The sequence below is a fragment of the Octopus bimaculoides genome, chromosome 17, assembly GCF_001194135.2.
Source record: "Octopus bimaculoides isolate UCB-OBI-ISO-001 chromosome 17, ASM119413v2, whole genome shotgun sequence".
Classification (NCBI taxonomy): domain Eukaryota; kingdom Metazoa; phylum Mollusca; class Cephalopoda; order Octopoda; family Octopodidae; genus Octopus; species Octopus bimaculoides.
Genome location: NC_068997.1, coordinates 35,372,738 through 35,388,478, shown reverse-complemented (window position 1 = coordinate 35,388,478; position 15,741 = coordinate 35,372,738). Strand labels below are relative to the sequence as shown.

General features: G+C 37.0%; 2 protein-coding genes across 4 annotated transcripts in view; one reads left to right on the top strand and one right to left on the bottom strand.

The window, feature by feature from the left end:
• LOC106877567 (centromere protein N-B-like) overlaps positions 1 to 3,262 on the bottom strand; it is a 136,755-nt gene extending 133,493 nt beyond the window's left edge. Inside the window, exon 1 of the mRNA XM_052974164.1 lies at positions 2,865 to 3,262. The gene's annotated coding sequence lies outside the window, so the exon portion shown is untranslated. The remainder of the gene's footprint in view (positions 1 to 2,864) is intronic.
• A 194-nt stretch (positions 3,263 to 3,456) lies between these two features.
• The window catches only part of LOC106881990 (peroxisome biogenesis factor 10), a 76,197-nt gene continuing 63,912 nt past the window's right edge, over positions 3,457 to 15,741 (top strand). Inside the window, exons 1-2 of one of the 3 annotated variants that reach the window (XM_052974166.1) lie at positions 3,461 to 3,801; positions 10,970 to 11,046. The gene's annotated coding sequence lies outside the window, so the exon portion shown is untranslated. Of the gene's footprint in view, positions 3,802 to 10,969; positions 11,047 to 15,741 lie in introns of all 3 variants that reach the window. The other 2 variants (XM_052974168.1, XM_052974165.1) reach the window with 2 other exon arrangements.

Sequence of the window (15,741 nt, the reverse complement as noted above, 5' to 3'; positions counted from 1 at the left end):
ATTATCCGTTTTCTTTTTTAGCTGTTTATAAATAAATCACACACGTGTTTTTTTGTTTTTTTTTCTAAAGATATTTATTAGATATTTATTCAAAGGTCAGCATGCAGTTCTAGAAATTCACCTACTCAACATTATGCACTTCAGCAATGGCAGCCAAAAAAATAAACAAATGTTTTTTTTCTTTTGGGATTGAATTCCGCCATAGAAATTCATGTAGATAAGATGAAAATAATTCATCCGATGTCCCAACTTGCCACCAAACTTTTCTTTTCAATCTCATCCACAAGTTTTCTATATTCTGTGTATGAATTCCAATATCATTTGGATCTACTGGGAGATTTCAAAGCCAGGGTTGCAACAGACTGGCAAACATGGAATTCCCTAGGGCATTTTGGAGTAAGGAAAATGAATAGCAATGGTCTCATGCTGCTGGAGCTCTGCGAAGAACATGGTGATCACACAACAACGTGGGTGCATCCAAGGTCTAAAGTTTGGCACTTGCTAGATTATTTCATCATCCACAAGCGTGACATCTATGACATTTGTAATGCCAAGTCCTTTCATGGATCGGAATGCTGGACAGACCACAGCCTGGTGCAAGCAAAGTTCCGGATGATGATTAGAGTGAAAGAGTGAAGGAGGTCAGTCAGCATTCCTGAGCATCTGAATATCCACAAGGTATATGATGTTGTGTTGAGGAAAGAGCTTCAGAGTCGCTTGTCCAGCATTGAAAATACTGCAGCATGGGAAGATTTTCAAGACCAGGTTCTTCAATGTGCTGCTGAAACACTGGGATATGAAGCAACCAGACACAGGGACTGGTTTGATGAAAATGATGCTGAAGTTCAGCAATTGTTGGCTGAAAAGCGCCATGCCCACAATGTATTGCTACACAGAGGACTTTCTGCTGTGCAATAAAATCTAGCACTTGCTCACTATAGCAGTGTAAAATCACTACTGCAGCAATCTCTTAGGAAGATGCAGAACACTTGGTGGGAGGATCTTGCTCATGGTGTTCAGGCTGCTGCTGATACAAATAACAGCAAGAAGCTTTACCATCTTATGAAGCAAGTTTATGTGCCTAAGAGCTCCACATCAGCTCCTTTGCTTTCCAAGGAGTCTTTCACTCTATTTACTAAATCAACAGAAATCACAGGTTGCTGGATCGAACACTTCTATGAACTCCTAAACCACAAGTCAGTTATGGATGAACAAAGACTATGCAACAAAGACCTATCATTTGCTCCATAAATTCTACACCCTTGAATCTGGTAGCTAGGTTATGTGTTAGACTATATCCTATTCTTATTGTTTTGCTATTAATTATCCTCCAATATTTGTTTTTTCCTTTTGCAAAATGTTTATTAATTAAACTGAAAATTGGTTTTATTATGTTATTTTTGAGTTCCATAGCAAAAGGGATTATTTGCCATAAAGTCTTGTTATTTCCCTTATAAGGGTTACTTATATTATGTGTAAATTCTCTGGTATGTGTTTGTGCAAGCAATTATGTATTATGTATGTATATGTTTATGCATGCACACACATGTATGTATGTTAAGATAAACATGTATATGTGGTTGTTTTCTGCTCATAATTATGTGTATGGGGATATATATGTGTAGGTGGGTATGTATATATATATATGGTCATATATATATATATATGTGTGTGTGCATGTATATATGTATTATATATGCATAGGTATATTCTTTTATTCTTTTACTTGTTTCAGTCATTTGACTGCGGCCATGCTGGAGCACCACCTTTAGTCGAGCAAATCAACCCCAGGACTTATTCTTTGGAAGCCTAGTACTTATTCTATCGGTCTCTTTTGCTGAACCGCTAATTTACGGAGACGTAAACACACCACCATCGGTTGTCAAGCGATGTTGGGGTGGACAAACACAGACACACAAACATATACACACACATATATATACATATATATGACGGGCTTCTTTCAGTTTCTGTCTACCAAATCCACTCACAAGGCTATGGTCGGCCCGAGACTATAGTAGAAGACTCTTGCCCAAGGTGTCACGCAGTAGTAATGAACCTGGAACCATGTGGTTGGTAAGCAAGCTATTTACCACACAGCCACTCCTGTGCCTATTTATATGTTTATTGACGATGATGTGCAACGTCATTATGTAACCAAGAATTGGATTGATTGAGTGATTAATTAATTAATTGGTTGGCTGATTAAGTTGTTTGAGCTGTTTAAATCTAGAGTTACCTCCCTTCGCTTGTATTTATAAATAATACCCCCAACTCCACCATATCTCTTAAATAGAACATTAGAAGTAATTACATATGGGATCTTTTCCCTTTGAACGGGACATCGAGAAATTAATTTTTTGTAACTAAACACTTTCAAACTTCGGAATCTGGTAGAATGTGTCATATAAAGCATCTTTTACTCTTAGTGATACTCTCTCTCTTTTACTCTTTTACTTGTTTCAGTCATTTGACTGCGACCATGGTGGAGCACCGCCTTATTCTTTGTAAGCCTAGAACTTATTCTATCGGTCTCTTTTGCCGAACCGCTTGGTTACGGGGACATTAACACACCAGCATCGGTTGTCAAGCAATGCTAGGGGGACAAACACAGACACACACACACACACACACACATATATATATATATATATATATATATATATATATATATATATATATATATATATATATATACATATATATATATATACGTATATACGACGGGCTTCTTTCAGTTTCCATCTACCAAATCCACTCACAAGGCTTTGGTCAGCCCAAGGCTATAGTAAAAGATACTTGTCCAAGATGCCACGCAGTGGGACCGAACCCGGAACCATGTGGTCGGTAAGCAAGCTACTTACCACTCCTGCACCTGATGTTGACAAAAGTTTATATTTTCAAAGTTATTTCGTGTTAAAGTTGTCGTATTTCGGTAATTTCAACCAATCAATGACGTGTATTCAGCTGAATAAAATTACTGTCGTTGTTTGTCAACAACAACTATCGGCGGTGTATACTTCATTTGTCACTGTTATTTATGACATCGTTCGTGCGTTTGTACTGGTTTTAGCTTTAGGGTTTTAGGGTTAGGGTTAAGGTTGGGATTTTATGGTTAGAGTTACGGAAAAATGTGAGAAAATGAAGAAATTGGATGGGGAGGGGGCAAAAACATCTTTCCGAAAATAGTAGCTGAAAAACAGGAAAACAGAAACTAAAAGCAGTAGAAATGTACTAACGATTGTGGTGGTGGCATGAAGTAAACATGCTTCAGATACACTCATTTATTCATACAAACGTAACTGAGGTGAAATATGTCATAAATAACAGTGACAAACGAAATATACACCGCAGGAAGTTGTTGTTAACAAACAGCAGCAGCAATTTTTTTCAGCTGATTACACGTCATTGATTGGTTGAAATTACCTAAATAAGACAACTTTAACACGAAATAACTTTGAAAATATAAAGTTTTCGCAACATCACTAAGTGTAAAAGATGTTTCATATGACACATTCTATCAGTGTCCGAAGTTTGAAAGTGTTTAGTTACAAAAAAATAATTTCTCGATGTGCCATTCAAAGGGTAAAGATCCAACCTTTCCGCCCTTCAGAGTTAGATAACGTGTCCTGGGCATGCAATGAGATAGGAACAACTTTGACTATAGAGCTTCTGAATCAGGATTGACTTGGATCTGACAACAATATATAGGTCAGAGCAATTTCTCTACGTAAACTTCAAAGGGAACTTTATTTTCTCTGACACCGCCGATTTCAACACCGACTTCTTTCTGCAGCGGAGGTAAGTTTACTTATGTCTGTTTTGCTGTTAGGAATGATAAGACAAAATGTCATTCGACAATTCAATTTTATCCCTGTCGAGTGCTGTTGTTGTTATTTATCTCTATGTCATCTTTGATTGTATATACATATGATGGAAGACGTTCCAGATGTTATATCCCGGCTTTTATTTAGGTACAGTGCATTCAAGGCCGTTTAATTTAACGTGCCCTTCTCCTCTTAAGACAATAGAATGTTATTTGATGGAGATGTATTCGATATTATTTCTAGAAGGTTGTGCGACTTCACAGAGATATCAAATGGTGGTAGTGGTGTCTGTGTCACGAGAACATAACTTTGAGCCAACCAGGAGGCTTGTATATGGTCGTTGAATTTGTTCGAAATAGCAGCTAAACCTCCCCAAAATTACAGTTTCCAATGAAATGAACAACAAATTACAGGATGTAGCCCAAGATACCCCTCAATTGAAAGAAAATACAAAAACAAAAGAAAGAAAGAAATTGGATGGGATGGGGACTGTTAGGACGCCTTTGATAATATATCTGCTCTATGAAATCTGACTTAGAGCCAAATAACATGCATATTCCAGGAATAGATCGCCGTTGATTTAATCATGTCGTTCCTCTTAAACAAATAAAGTAATATAGTCAAGTACTGGTTTCGATTTAATGGACTAACTCCTCATCCCGGGCGGAGATTTGCAATAACTTTGTCTCAGATTCCCACACCTCGTGGGGGAAACGAATAAGTTTGTTCCCTTCCCAAAATTTTTTAGTATTCCTGTGATTTATACAACAAAATTTACGACTCGGACAATTTTTTCAAAATTTTTATATTTTTGCTTCACTCTGAAGAGTGACCTTTCCTTTGAGATATAGGACTTCAAAGGCAATTGACAACTCATTTAAGAAAATAAACGAAAATTCCAGAGAATTCACGCTATCAAGTCCTTCAATACCATTGGCTCACACAGATTCAGTTCTCTAATAGCATAGTTCTATCTACAATTCTTCATGCTACTAAGACATGGAAGAGCATCATGAAAATTGACAGTGTAGCAGAAGTATGTTTAGCTGTTATTTGGTTGTCTAGCCTTGAATACCCAGATATTGGCTCATACGCATGTTTTCTACAAGTGGTCACATGATGGCATATACATCAATCGAGTCTTTCTGGTTTTACATGGGTTATCCAGTCCCATCACATGACAGACCAGCCTAGCACAGGAAAATTATGTTTGTTTGCTGGAGCCCACTTGTATGCTAAAATATAAATTTTTTTCCCCCCACTTTCCTTTATTGTGGTGGGAAGACACGAAGGAGGTCAGAATGGAGAGAGGAGAGTTATTTTACTGATAGCCTTGATGTGCTTGTGTGTTCTGTTTGGTTAAGCACACATCACCAACTTCCAACTGCATGAGAAACCAATATGTATATTTTCTTCTGGTAGTATCATTCAAGATGTACCAACGTTTTCTGTACTAATTCATTTAGCAGTTGAATAAAGTGTGGCAGTCAATTGCAACTCAGTTTTTTTTTGTTTCTTTCTGCTTTTATACCTGACTCATTGGAACCAAGAAATTGTAATTTTACCAGGGCCAGAACTACACTAATCAACTCACTAAAACAGAAATCTAGATGTATTTCATCAAAGATGCTTGAGAAGGATCTTGTGAACATACTGGCAAGACATGTAACCAATAAAGAAGAAAAACAATCTGAAGAGAACAAACACAAGAGCACTTAACAAAATCATCACAGAATGAAGATTAAAACTAGCAGGTCATATACTTTGCTTACCAGAACAATGTCCATTGTAAAACAACTTCCTAATGGACACCACTAGAGGGGAAAAAGAAAGAGTAGATCAAAAACTACATGGTGCAGAACATTCATCACTGACATGAGAGGCCAATATCACATGACTAGATATTAAGAAAACTGCAACCAACAGAAACTATTGGCATCAACTTACTGCACAATGTGCTTATGAACACAGGAGAAACTGATAGTGATATGTGGAAACAGAACCTGAAATCGAAGGGTTTTAAAATAAACTTAGCAAAGATGAAGGTCCTAGTGAGAAAGAAATCAGACAGGACCTTTCACCCTTCCAGTAAATGGCCCTGCTTGGTATGTAGGAAGGGTGTAGGCAGAATTTCCTTTCAGTGTATCCAGTGCAAGCTATGGACATACAAAAGGTGCAGTGGAATTGTAGGAATGTTATCAGAGAAAGTAATGTTTGTATGTGGAAGATATATAAAGCCATAAAGAGCACAGTAACACAGGAAAGTGATTTCTTTAAATGTCTTGGTGGCTCTCTGGAAGTTGTAGATAATTTTTGTTACCTAGGTGACCTTATTAACAGTTGAGGAGGTTGTACAAAGAATGCAATTGCTAGAATAAGAATAGGATGGAGAAATTCAGAGAGCTTTTACCTCTTTTGGCAACCAAAGATCTCTCTCTCTCTCTCTCTCTCTGAGTGAGGGGAAGATTGTATGATGCATGTGTATGAACTGCAATTCTGTGTGATAGTGAAACATGGACACTGGATGCAGAGGACATGCAAAGGCTGGAGAGGGATGAAACTGGTATGTACGGTAGCAGTGTGCATGGGCAACAGAGCATTGGTGTATTGAGAGAGAAGTTGGGCATAAAAGAAATTAGAGGCAGAGGAGACTGTGCTAGATTGGTCATGTGATATGGTTGGATGAGGAAATCTGTATAAAGAGGTGTAGAGATAGATGATGCATTGCTGTACTTGAGAAGATTTGCCCAACACACCAGAATTGATATTCAAAAACCAAGGTATTATGTAGAAAGCATTGGTATGGGTGTGGGTACCCTGTAAAAAGCACCCCTTATACCCTGTGGAGTGGTTGGTGTTAGGAAGAGCATGCAGCCATAAAAACCAAGCCAAAACAGACTATGAAATCTGGTATGGCCTGTGGCCTTGCCAGATCCTGTCAAGCTGTCCAACCCATGCTAGCATGGAAAACAGATGTTATATGTTGATGATTATATGTGTGTGTTAGTGAACATCATTGAAACATGGAGAGGTTTAAGTATCTCAGTTGTATTCAAGAGTGAGGAGAACTGTTTCCCATGCTGGCATGGGTTGGACTGCTTGGCCAGTGATGGGTGCTTCTAATGTGACACTGGCATGAATGCTTTTACATAAAGCTGGCACAAGTGCCTTTTATGTGACTCTGGCAAGACAATCGTCTTCTTCACTTTTGCTGTGATGGCTCACTAAGAAGTTTATGTAGTACAAATAGATAGTACGAAAATAAATATTTTTACTCTGCATGCAACCGCCTTACTCAGAAGACTGTGCAGGCGAGCTCAGCACACCAGCTTGCTTAGAGCAGAAGAAGCAGTTGTCAAAGAAGTCAGACGAGTTGAAAATAACAAACGAAACTGTTGAATATAATTAAAAGAACTTTAATTTATAGTAAATAGCGTGCCAAAATCATACCACCTACATTTTAAACAGTCACATGACCACAAAGAATTATCTTTTTTGTCTTTGCTTGCAAAACCAGAGCAGTCTTCTAATCCACATTGTTTGAACAAGAAATTATCTGAAAATAAATTCTTTTTGTTCGTAACTCTACCTCCATCCTAAACATTTTGTTGTCTTGAATTTATAACTTCTGATAATTATTTTCTGTGAATTGAAGCTTCTTTACTTCCACCATAGTGTAATAATTTCTATCTTAAACTGCAATTTCAATCCAAAATCTTCTGAGTTGGAATGCATTTCCTTTTTTCTACAGTAATCCTTTTACACATGTAAAATATTTGTAAGATATTTACCTTTAGTTTGTTAATTTTCCTAGCCTCTCTTTTTTTTCTTTGTAACATATTCACCTTTAGTTTGTTCATTTCCTGTATCAGCTGAAATTTACTTTCTGACAGTCAGCTGTTGTCACCGTTCAGTGAGAACACTTGCTCTTTTAGTTTCTCATTTTCTTTCATTAAAAGATCTATTTTCTGGTTCAAGTTTATCCTACCATGTTCCTGCAAACACTGTATGTTTTTCTTTGACATCATGGAAAGATTTAGTCTCCTCTACAAAGTTTTGACAAACATTTTGTAATTCTGACTCATTTTTATTTTTCAAACATCTTTCTGTATTAACTTCTCTCTCAGAACGTTCCATTTCTTTACGCTGTGCTGGCACTATCCTCCAAGCTGGTTGTTCAATTGGGCAACAATCTCTTTTGTCAATATTATGTTTCATACCGCACTGGAGTAGTAGTTCCGATCTCAGTGGTATCACTGTCGTCCATAACACTTTCACTTCACCACCAGCAATGGTCCACTTTATCACCTTGACAGGGACTGATTTTCCTTTCACCCAAAGCTTCATGGAACAGAAGTCCAGTTGACACTCCATAGACACCAAGTAGTCCAGACCTAAGAGACAAGGATCCTCCATCTCCACCACATAGACTGGAAGCATGACCTGTTGTCCTGCAACTTCAATCAGGACATCAATTGGTTCCTTCAGTTCAGTACAATGCCTGGTAACACCACACAACTGCTGTGGTGGCTCTGGTAGGTCTCGATGCTGTAACATCTCAGGTCTCACAAAAGTCTGCTCTGAGGCTGAATCAATCAATCACAAGGGAACACTTCTGGCTGTCAATCTGCCCCTCACAGTCCTTTTACATTCTCTCAGAGGTGGAGTTTCTTTGAAATATTCAGCTGGTAGTTGCCCCTTAATACCAACCCCTTCTAGTTTTTCGACACTCCTTTATCTTCTGTTACCTTCCTCCTACTATCCTTCTTTCATGTAGGGCAGTCAAAACTGAGATGTCCCTTTTCACCACATGTCCTGCACTCCTTCCTAAGTGTGAACTTTTTATTACCATCCTGCCTTTGCTCTCTCTTCAGGCTCTAGCAATCTTGCTACTTATGTCCTGACTTCCTACAGTGCCAACAATTTCCTCTAAACATCTCTTATTCTTTCTTGTTCATGTAGTACAAATGGATAGTACAAAAATAGATATTTTTACTCCATATGCAACCTCCTGACACCACCAACAGGCTCCAAAAGTCTGTGTCTGTAAGTCAGAAAACTGTGCAGGCGAGCTCAGCAAACCAGCTTGCTTAGATCAGAAGAAGCAGTAGTCAAAGAAGTCAGAAGAGTTGAAAATAACAAACAAAACTATTGAATATAACCAAAATAAAAGAACTTTAATTAAGAGGCAAATAAACATTTATGGAATAAATAGACAGTTTTTTAGAGAGTTTTTTTAGTGTTCTTTCATTTACTTCTGAAATATGTAGATTTTTTTGGTGAGCTCTTTTATTCACCAGTCTTTTCTAGCGTTCATCTTTTTTTTTTCTGACTGAACTCTGTTGTTACTTCCAAATTCACTTTAGTCTGGTACCAACTTCATACTCTGCATTTTTCATGTTGCCAAGTTTACACTGACTATTTTCGCAGCAAGTTCAAAACCATCCACCTTACAAAGGCACCACGGTTCGCATTTACTGACTCACATTCACTGTTGCATTGAACCAACTTATTACTGTTTTCCTTGACGCCAAATACTGTGTCAACTGTTCCACATGAAATTGCCCGGCACCATCACACTCAGCAGCTGCCTCACATCGACTGCATGGCACCAACTACTACATAAACCATTCATATTGTTTTCCAGCATGAACTCATCAACATCACACATTGTCTTCCAGCAGACTTCAAACCTCATGTACACATTAGCTTCCAGCACAGACTCACTCACTACATGTTCAATAGTAGTATTTATAGTTCACCACCATGTAAAAAGCATGCCAAAATCACACTGCCTACACTTTAAACAGTCACATGACCACAGAGAATTATATTTTTTGTTTTCACTTGCAAAACCAGAGAGTGATGTTCTAATTCAAATCATATATGAATGAGAAATTATCTGAATATAATTTTTTTTTGTTTGTAACAGTATTAATGAAATACACAATAAGTATATTTATATTGTAGTTTGTTATGAACTATTATTGGAATATAATCAATCCCATTTATTTTACTATGTATGTATGTATGCATGTATGCATTTACATAGCTGCTCCCGTCTCATGATAGTAATTATCTCATAAAAACTCAGTCCTACTACTGAGGTTTGATGATCAAGAAGGAAGTTTATGACATGCCCTCTGAATGTATCATGTAACACAGAGTTATCATTTATGATGCAGGGGTCAAATCTATGGATGGGAATCAGAACACCAAGCTAAAATGCTACACCACATTGCTTGAAAAATCTTTCAAGTGGAAATTCCTCAACCACACAATACAAAGTTGCAAGCTACAGATGGCAATTAAAAGAAAATGGTGCAGATATTGATATCAACTAAAAGATTACCAAAAAGTCTTGACCATACAAGAATGCCATTAAGAGATGCTAGCTCTGCATATCAGAAAAAAAGGTAATCATCAGGAATTAGTGGAAACCATCTTAATGCTAAGATGAGAAATTTCACCTCCCCATCCCATATACATGAGAGAACATTCATACTCAGATACTCTATCTTCAAAGCTCCATCTTCCCTTAGTATGCTCCTTGCCCTTATATCAGGTAAAATCCAAAAGGCTTTTGGGGAACACTTTCAGTTCAGTTCTCTGTCCTTTTATCAAATATTTTTCTTTCTCCTTCTGCTTTACCCTCACTGACATTCTCTCTCTCTCTCTCTCTCCTTCGACTTGGGACTGGAACAATAGAATTACAGAATTAATTCTCCTCCATCATAATTCACCTCTCATCAAACCAGGGCATATAGTCATTATAGACGTATTATAGTGATGCTGTTTGGTTCTCCTTAGTTTTGGGCCACAGGCCTAATTAGCCCTCCACAGGAGCTAGGTTTAAAATCCACACAGGGTGCAGCTTTTAATATTTAATACATACATGGATAAGTGTGAGTGTGTGTATGTATGTTTAGTCTGTTCACAAGGTAACAAGGTAAATAATTCTTTCCAAGTAATCAAAAATTAAAGAATGTGATACAGAAGAGTAATTCTCATATAAAGCAAGAGTATAGACCGCTTTGATATAACACATAAATGTTCTGTATGCATGCTCTAAAGGTATTAGAGAGTCTTAACAACTGACAGTTTTCACTATTGTTGTCTTTCTTCCTTGGCTTGTATTGCAGACACTTTCCATTTCCAGCTCGATGTGACCAGACCATCTAAGTCATTGTTTCAATAATGTAGGCTTCACACTTGACAAGTGAGTTTGTTGTATTGCTTCTATATCGGATACAAAAGATTCCAAGAGGTTTTAGTTGTTGATACAAGTACTGGTGGTGGACATGTTTCAGATATTGTAGATGTCTGGCATATTTTGTTCACATTTCTGTGTGCCAATGCTAAGCGCGTATGCCTAGGTCGATTGAAATTTTTTGCTGGTTTTGAAATTTGATTGTGACTAGAGTCTTTTCCAACTTTTTATATGCATCAGCAACATCTGAAATTCTGATAAGTTTTTCATCCATGAATTTTTCCTTCTACGTTATTTGACCTTTTTTTTTAAGCATTGGTTTCTTTTTTGATCATTTAAAAAAGTTTTTTCCATCTTGCAAAGAGAGAACAACCAGCAGCTGCTGGCTTGCTGTCCAATTCCAGAATTATGCAAGTTTTGTTTCAACCACCTTTTCTAGGTCCTTCCAGATTAACAGGTTAGTGCTATCCCTGAGAAGAGCTGCTCATGTGTTGCCAAATTTCCCCATTGTCATAATGTCTACTTGTGGATTTGCAATAACATACTTGTACCTGGTCAAGTCTGTATTTTCCACTACTTCCCACTGCACAAAACCGTTTGAGAGATTCATGGTATGTTTCCCAAGAATTTTCTGTGTGTGAAATTGATTATCATAAGTGAAGCAAGCACAGATTGTACTCAATATTCAGTTAGAATTGCTTTCCTCCCAGTGACCTTGCTTTGGCTGGAATGACTAGATGCTGAATGATCCTCAGGTTGTTACATAAGAATATCTTCCTTCTATACAGATGTATTAACTAGAACTAGGGGTCTATCAGTTATCTTGCAGTATGCATGTTCATCACAAAGAGTTTTCAATGTCCCTGCATGATTACTAGATAATTGTTAACCCTGTGTTGTGTCCATCCATCTTTTTAAAAGGTATTGTGACCTGTCAGGTTTCTAACAACCTTCCTCACTAGGCAACAAGAGAAGCTAGTTTAGTCTCTGATGACCAACCATGCAACAGGTTGTACTAGACTGCATGTTACATGTAAGATTCATGTGTGCCCTGGCATAAATTTACATCAAGACTTTTAGTGCAGAGAGCTCTTTATGTTTGATTTACCAATCCAGAATCACTATCTTCACCATATATATCACATAATCATCATTGTTTTAGCATGCAATTATCATGGATTGAATGGAATTTGTTGAGGCAGATTTTCTACTGCTGGATGCCTTTCCTCTGGCCAATCTTCACCTGTTTTTAAGTATGATAATATTTTCCCTATGGCCAGACATGTTTTTACAGAAGACTGGAAACAAAGGACATCATTTGCATGATGGTGACATTTGATTACAACTATCACGCGATGTCAAGGCAAGGAGACACTAACACACACACACACACGACTGTCTTTTATCAGTTTCTATATACCAAATCCATTTACATGGCATTAGTTAGCCCAAGGTACCATACGGTGGTGTTGAACCCCAAACCATGTAGTTGGGAAGCAAACTTCTTCCTGACAGCCACACCAATGCCTATATATATATATATATATATATATGTGTGTGTGTGTGTGTGTGTATGTATTTATATATTAAAGAGAGAGAAAGAGATACAGGTATGTATATGCATATATCCATATACATACACCTGCACACACACACACATTTTCATTTTTTTGTTTTATTTTCACTTTTCCATTTTAGTATGGTTTAGATGAGGGGTTCTCAACCATTTTTTATCCATGGACTGCTTTGATTATTACTTTATTCTTGTGGACCCCCATAGCCATTCAAGTAGTTTTATAGAAACTTTGTTCAAAATGCTTTTTTTTCACACATTAGCTTGTGTAGATTAAACTATGTAAAATGTTAGAGAAAGAAACCCCGCTGTATCTTGCAATATATACTAATACATACATCTAAAGCAAAATTTTTTCAGGGGCTCTTAAAATATTTTTGTGAATCTCCAATTTTCTATTTTCTTGCATGGATCCCACCCAAAATCTTATATGGACCCTCAGGAGCCATATGGATCCCAGTTGAGAATATATTATTCAGGCACTGTTTTGCAACTAATTGTCCTTCCTGTCACAAACTACTACCCACTTTTCAAGTAAGGCGTATCTTATTTCACATGTCTTGGAAGGTATGAAGTGAGCAGATGATTTGTTGACGGAAGTGACAACAACAATACCACTCGTAACTTGCAACTTTAACAGAAGGCAGATGTAAACAAATACACAGCCCCATCTCCTCCCATATGTATGTAGACACACAAATACTCACACACACACGCATGCACACACACACACATGCACGCACACATATTTACACATATTACATGATAACATATACACTATAGGCTTATTTCAGTTTTCAAGGTTTTGGTTGACCTGGGGTTGTAGTAGAAAGCACTTGCTGAAAGTGGTGCACAGTGGGATTGAATCTGAAGCCATGTAATTGGGAAGCAATTTTCATAACCATACAGCCATCCTATAAATGTATACATGTGTGTGTATATATATATATAATGCAAGAGAGTTAGGGGTTGAGGATTCAACCCACTAAGGGATAGTATCTATCCAATATACTGCTGGGAGGGTACTCAATTATTGTTACATTAGTGTTATACCAAGTGTAATAAGTGGATGCGGGTAAAAGGGGGGTTATTTTACCCTAAATTTATACAGCAATTAGAAAATGGAGGAGAATATGCGGTACCCATCAACTTGCAGACAGTGTATTCTGTTGAATTAATTAATTTATTTTGTAACTAAAATGACAAAAACCACAATATACAAATGCTTATGACATACCATGTTATATTAACAATCAAGGTTACAAATATAAAGTACATTAGGAATTTGAGAATAAACAGAAACTTACAGCTGTTTCGGCCTAGCGTTGGCATGCCCCATTCTATCCGAATAGCTCCTGCCGGAGTAATTAGCAGATGAAATGCTGAAATGGGGGTACATGCATGATTCGCTAGGCCTCTTCAGAGATTCACAAAAATTCAACACAAATATAAAGTAAAAAATAAAAATAAAAATAAGAATACAGTAAAAATAAAATAAATAAATGAAAAATGAAAATATAAAAATATAAGGCACATAAAAAGGTCATACAAATAGTTATAGACACTCCAATACACATGTCTGTGTCTGTGTGCATAACCATACTTGGATATCAAAGGATTCAAAAGCATATATATATATGTGTGTCCAGATGTACGTCAACAGTCACTGCCACCACATTTGAGGGGGAATATACATATATATATATATCTATCCCCCCACACCTACGTACACACATACATATATGCATACGCAGATATTCCCATACGTACATGGTCCCTGGCACCAACATTATTCGTTGTGTTTTGAAGGCTGTTTATTTATTTTTTTTTTTTGCTGAGTGCGTGCGTGCGTGTCAGTTCTGTATGTGGTGGATGGGTCTATGTGGAAGTTCTTTCCAGAGGAGTTATTAATACTCTAATAGCAATAATAATAGTGATAATGATGATGATGATGATGATGATGATGATAACAACAACAACAACAACAACAACAACAATATGCCAACTTTCGAACTTTGTGGTGCTCCGTTATTTTTCTGCGTAGAAGATCATGTTGTTCCTTTCAGTGGGTATGAGAGATTCTGCTGCTATTTGGGGAGGGTTAATTTCTACAGTTAATTCCTCTCATCTAATTGGACGACTATTGTTTAAAACTACCTAGGCTTAGCTACGGTTGGATAGACGCCAACCGGTCAAGAGGGTTAGGATGCGCATGCATACGTACACCTACACACACACACGCGTGCTATATATTTCTATATACACTCGTACATATATGTATATACACATATACATACACAAGCACACATCCCTTCATTCCACTATATACTTATATAGATGGAGTGTATATACCAATACAAGGGTTAGATGAGTTATTGAATAGATTATTAAGAAGTCTATATGCAGATAGAAATAAATAAATAAAAATAAATAACTATCCTTATGTATATATACATGCTTAGAAGTATTCTATTTTTAGTAGATACACTCAACTAATGAACCATTATGGTGGTTATTTATAAACTTAGTGAATTTACGTGTAATTGTATTTCATTATTTCCACTGTTTGGTTAAAACATGGGGCGTTAATTACTATAGAGATAATAGTGAATGGGGATGACCCTAAGATTTGAGTATCCTACCTAACTACCGTTAACTTACTTAAATAATTAATTATCACTGTTATTGCTGCCACCACCAGCACCATCACCATACCATATCCTACATAACTAACTAGTTAATCAATACATTGGTTTAAATGAGTAGATAAGTAAACAATAATTGACCAAACAAACAATCGATGAATAAAACCGTCCAAACCATGGAAGAATATTGTTGAGTACCAGAAGCCCTAGTACGCAGAAGATAGTTACTCCCACATCCTCATATATACACACTCAAAATGTGCATACACACACACATATATTCATGTGCATATACATCTATAGGCACACAACATTCCCATGGATGATTGTAAGTACACAGGTACGCCTATACCCACACTCGGACATACATACACACATATGTATACATATAAGCCAGTAGATACACACATCCACATATATACATATACACATATCCATACATACACCCACATATATATGCATATATGCACATACATATACACACCC